The following is a 6,000-nucleotide window of genomic DNA, read 5'->3' on the forward strand; positions in this document are numbered from 1 at the left end:
TGGGAAGGTTGGATGGTACAGTGGGACAGAGGTAATATGTATTTTTAGAGACCCAAAATAGATCAGGCACTATTGGACAATTGTACACTCTACCTCAGTTAATATTATAATAATCTTTTAAAGATAAAATGAAGCACCCTAAAGTGTGCAAGCAGATATGGGAATGTGTAAGCAAATCCACATAGTTGTCCATTCACTCTGTGTTAAGGATATTTAATATGGATCTCATGTGATTCTGCCAAGAAAATAACCCTTGTGCCCTATGGGCAGCAAGTTAAGCTATGTAGTGACAAATTACATCATCATCATCATTATTAATAATATTATTGTTGCCAAAGTCTCAACCCCATAGACTGTAGCCTGCCAGGCTGCTTTGTCCATGGGATTCTCCAGGCAAGAATACCAGCATGGGTAGCCATTCTCTTCACTAGAGGATGTTCCTAACCTAGGGATCAAACCCATGTCTCCTGCACTGCAGGCAGATTCTTTACCAACTGAGAATCCAGGGAAGCCCCATAACTAGAAAGGAGCAGAGCTAATACACACAAAGATACATACACACACACACACACACACACACACACACACACACACACACACGTGACAATCACCAAGAAAAAGAAATAAAGCAAAATAAGGGAAAGAGGTACCAGATGAGCTGCTAATTATAGGAACGTCAGGTAAGACAGGTTCAAGTAAGTGACATTTGAGCAGCACCTGACTGAGCATATAACACTTTCAGTTTAATGAAGTTAGTGACTGGAGTTATATGGATTTCAGAGGAAGAGCATTCTATGTGCAAGGAATAGCAAATGCAGAGTCCTAAAGAAGAAAATCCTTTATGTTTTTGCAGAGACCAATGGGGCCGGACTGGAACGAGTAAAGAGAACAAGATGGCAGAGAATGATAGCCGAGGAGGCAACAGGAGGGTGAGGCACCAGATTATGTAGAGCTCCAGGCCAGGAGAAGGATGTAGAATTTGTCTAAATGCCTTGGAAAGTCATTGGAGGATTGAGAGCCAAAAAGTGAAATGATCCCATTAAACTGTTAAATGATCCCTTGGGCAGCTCAGTGGAAGATAGACTGGGAAGGAGGTTAGGAGAGAATCAGGAAAAATGTTGGAGGCTTTACAGCATCCAGGTAAGAAATGTTAGTGTTTTGTATGAGGATGACAAAGCAGATGGAATGGTGAGAAGTGGTCCAAGACTGGTTATATTTTGAATGGAGTGCCAAAATGATTTGCCAGAGAGGAAAAGAGGGTTGAGATAGGGATGATGAGTCCAGGGTGACTCTCATGATTCAGTTCAGTTCAGTTCAGTCACTCAGTCATGTCTGACCCCTTGTGACCCCATGGACTGCAATCCACCAGGCCTCCCTGTCTATCACCAACACACGGAGTTTACCCAAACTCATGTCCATTGAGTCGGTGATGCCATCCAACCATCTCATCCTCTGTTGTCCTCTTCTTCTCTCACCTTCAATCTTTCCCAGCATCAGGGTCTTTTCCAATGAGTCAGTTCTTCACATCGGGTGGCCAAAGTATTGGAGTTTCAGCTTCAACATCAGTCCTTCCAATGAATATTCAAGGTTGATTTCCTTTAGGATGGACCAGTTGGATCTCCTTGCAGTCCAAGGGACTCTCAAGAGTCTTCTCCAACACCACAGTTCAAAAGCAACAATTCTTCGGTGCTCAGCTTTCTTTATAGTCCAAATCTCACGTTCATACATGACTACTGGAAAAACCATAGCCTTGACTAGACAGACCTCTGTTGACAAAGTAATATCTCTGCTTTTTAATATGCTGTCTAGGTTGGTCATAACTTTCCTGACAAGCAGTAAGCATCTTTTAATTTCATGGCTGCAGTCACCATCTGCAGTGATTTTGGAGCCACTCAAAAATAAAGTCTGCCACTGTTTCCACTGTTTCCCCATCTATTTACAATGAAGTGATGGGACCGGATGCCATGATCTTTGTTTTCTGAATGTTGAGCTTTAAGCCAACTTTTTCACTCTCCTCTTTCACTTTCATCATGAGGCTCTTTAGTTCTTCTTCACTTTCTGCCATAAGCGTGGTATCATCTGCATATCTGAGGTTATTGATATTTCTCCCAGCAATCTTGATTCTGGCTTGTGCTTCCTCCAGCCCAGCGTTTCTCATGATGTACTCTGCATATAAGTTAAATAAGCAGGGTGTCAATATGCAACCTTGACGTACTCCTTTTCCTATTTGGAACCAGTCTGTTGTTCCATGTCCAATTCTAACTGTTGCTTCCTGACCTGCGTATAGATTTCTCAAGAGGCAGGTCAGGAGGTCTGGTATTCCCATCTCTTTCAGGGTTTTCCGTAGTTTCTTGTGATCCACACAGTCAAAGGCTTTGGCATAGTCAATAAAGAAGAAATAGATGATTTTCTGGAACTCTCTTGCTTTTTCCAGATGTTGGCAATTTGATCTCTGGTTCCTCTGTCTTTTCTAAAACTAGCTTGAGCATCTGGAAGTTCACAGATTATGTATTGTTGAAGCCTGGCCTGGAGAGTTCTGAGCATTACTTTACTAGTGTGTGAGATGAGTGCAATTGTGCAGTAGTTCGAGCATTTTTTGGCATTGCCTTTCTTAGGGATTGGAATGAAAACTGACCTTTTCGAGTCCTGTAGCCACTGCTGAGTTTTCCAAATGTGCTGGCATATTGAGTGCAGAACTTTCACAGCATCATCTTTCAGGATTTGAAATAGCTCCACTGGAATTCCATCACCTCCACTAACTTTGTTCATAATGATGCTTCCTCAGGCCCACTTGACTTCCCATTCCAGGATGTCTGCTTCTGGATGAGTGATCACACCATCGCGATTATCTGGGTTGTGAAGGTCTTTTTTGTATAGTTCTTCTGTGTATTCTTGCCGCCTCTTGTTAATATCTTCTGCTTCTGTTAGGTCCATACCATTTCTGGTTAAGTATGAATGAATAGAAGAGATGGAAAGAGAAGATGGTTTCTTTGTCTTCAAAAGTGGAAAACTGTCATCCCCAATGGCTCCCTGGTAAAGAACCCACTTGTCAATGCAGGAGATGTGGCTTTGATCCCTGGGTTGGGAAGATCCCCTGGAAAAGAAAATGGCAACCCACTCCAGTATTCTTGCCTGGGAAATCCCATGGACAGAGCAGCCTGGCGGGCTGCAGACTATGGGGTTGCAAAGGAATCAGACACAACTTAGCGACTAAACAACGACAACAACTTGTCTCCATGACTGTTTTGTTTTCTCCATCAGCTCTACAATTTCTTTGCAAGGATAATGAATTTCCTTCCAGGACCCCACCAAACTCTTTAGTAAATGGGAGAAACTGAACAGGTTTATTGCCAGTGTGATTGAAAACCACGAGAGAGACTGGAATCCTGTGGAACCAAGAGACTTCACTGATGCTGCAGGAAATAGAAAAGATAAGAAATCAGAGTTTTCTCCTGAGTTTTGTTCTTAAAAAGAAATAAGGAGATTCTGGCTTCTTACTGCCGCTGTACCAAATCACCAAAAATGCAGAATCTTAAAAAAGCACACATTTATTGTCTTATAATTCCAGAGGTCAAAAGGCTGAAGCCAGTTTCTCTGGACTGAAGTCAAGGTGAGGGCAGGGCTGCTACTTCTGGAGGCGCTTGGGCAGAATCCATTGATGCACTTTTCCAGCCTGTAGAGGCTGCCTGTATTCCTTGACTCAGAGCCCCTTCCTCCATCTTCAAAGCCATCAAAATAGCATCCTCTCTGCCCCCATCCTCACATCTTCCCTCTACGCCTTTCTTGTACCCCTCTTATGAGACTCTTGTGATTGTATTGGGCCCATTGGATAATTCAGGATCATCTTGCCATATCAAGATCTTTAAGTTAATTGTATTTACAAACTTCTGTCTGCATTTAACATTCATGGGTTCCAGAGATTAAGCCATGGACATCTTTGTGGGACATTATTCAGCCTACCACAGGGGAGGAAAAATATAGGCAATATTTCATAGAGTATAGGAATAACATAACTCAGAATTGTTGATACAAGTAAAAATAAAGATAGAGATTTAGAGGTATTTGACTTGAAGTCTTTGGAAAGCTGAAATACTGCCTTTTTGAGGTCTGTTCTCTATTCTTTCCCCATATCTGAAGGAGATACACACAAAAGGAGGAGTAAGTATTGTTTCATGGTTCGTTGGATCAATGCTCAGTCTCCTACCCCTTCCCCCAGCTCCCCAGTGCAGAACACAAGTGAAGCTGAGTCAGATGCCAGAGTTTAAGCGTGAGGAAGTTTTGCTTTCCTCCCTCATCCCCATATCATGCACTTTTCCAACATTATAAGCCAGAAGCAGGAAAAAAAGTGAAATTGTATGTATATTCTTTAACACAGTAACCCCTCTGGTTAATACACATCACTGTGTGGTGGTATCGTCTTTGATGTAGAATATTTCTTCCTTCTCCTCGAGTTGGCAGAATTGTACATTTCTTTGCAGCTCCTTTTTTATTTCCCCTTATTGGCATACCATTAGTAGAAGCATTGGTATCTCCTCAGAGGAGGATACTTCACTTGCTGTAAGGTGTGCAGGTGTGGAACCACACACAGGGAGGAATGTTGACACATTGAAGCTTCTGGAGGAAGGTGGGAAAGATGCTGGAGTGCCATGAGGAATGGCTGACAGAATCAGACATGTTTAAATTAACCTAAAAAGTTGAGCACAATGAAGGACAGAAACGGATATGCACCTAACAGAAGCAGAATATATTAAGAAGAGGTGGCAAGAATACACAGAAGAACTATGCAAAAAAGATCTTAATGACCCAGATAACCATGATGATGTGATCACTCACCTAGAGCCATAAATCTTGGAGTGTGAAGTCAAGTAGTCCTTAAGAAACATAACTACGGACAAAGCTAGTGGAGGTGATGGAATTCCAGTTAAGCTGTTTCAAATCCTAAAAGATGATGCTGTTAAAGTGCTGCACTCAATATGCCAGCAAATAGGAAAAACTCAGCAGTGGCCCCAGAACTGGAAAAGGTCAGTTTTCATTTCAATCCTAAAGAAGGACAATGCCAAAGAATGTTCAAACTACTGCATAGAAGCACTCATTTCACATGCTAGCAGACTAATGCTCCAAATTCTCTAAGCCAGTCTTCAACAACAGATGAACCGAGAACTTCCAGATGTTCAAGCTGGATTTAGAAAAAGCAGAAGAACCAGAGATCCAATTGCCAACATCTTTTGGATCATAGAAAAAGCAAGAGAATTCCAGAAAATCATCTACTTCTGCTTCATTGGCTATGCTAAAGCCTTTGACTGTGACTGTGTGGATCACGATAAACTGTGGAAAATTCTTTAAGAGATGGGAATACCAGACCACCTTACCTGCCTTCTGAGAAACCTGTATGCAGATCAATAAGCAACAGTTAGAACCAGACATGGAATACAGACTGGTCCCAAACAGGAAAAAGAGTATGTCAAGGCTGTATATTGTCACCCTGCTTATTTAAATTATATGCAGAGTACATCATGCAGAGGTGGGATGGGATGGGATCAGCCCTGCATGGGGAGCCCTGGCAGGGAGATTCCAGGTCACAATGGAGGGAAACGTAATGTAGAGAGAAGGTGCCTCACACTTGGGAAGCCTTGATCTGATGTTCACTTTCTTATACTTCTCAACAGTTTTCTTTTGAAGATTGAAAAAAATTAAAACAGAATTTTGCTTTTTGTGTGTTTTTATAGTCATTGTTTGCTAATGGATTTTTGAAAGAATTTAGGCTAGATGTCATTTGTAGGTCAACCCAGCGCCTCACTTGTTCTATCCACAGCTTGCATCTTCACCCCGTGCCTCACCCGCCTGACCCCTGAAGGTGCTGAGTGTGCACTTGTGGACTTAGCTCCTTGGGCTTCAGTTTACCCAGGTAGCTGTGATTAAATAAGTTGAGTACATAAAGCCCCTCCCTTTGCTCAGATTTTGCAGAACTTCATAGGTTTCACTCCTTGCTGCACACAGACA

General features: G+C 42.2%; 1 pseudogene; it reads left to right on the forward strand.

The window, feature by feature from the left end:
• The window catches only part of LOC102287399 (cytochrome P450 2J2-like), a 43,173-nt pseudogene extending 39,704 nt beyond the window's left edge, over nucleotides 1-3,469 (forward strand).
• The last annotated feature ends 2,531 nt before the right edge of the window (nucleotides 3,470-6,000 follow it).

Source organism: Bos mutus, chromosome 3 (assembly GCF_027580195.1).
Source record: "Bos mutus isolate GX-2022 chromosome 3, NWIPB_WYAK_1.1, whole genome shotgun sequence".
NCBI lineage: Eukaryota > Metazoa > Chordata > Mammalia > Artiodactyla > Bovidae > Bos > Bos mutus.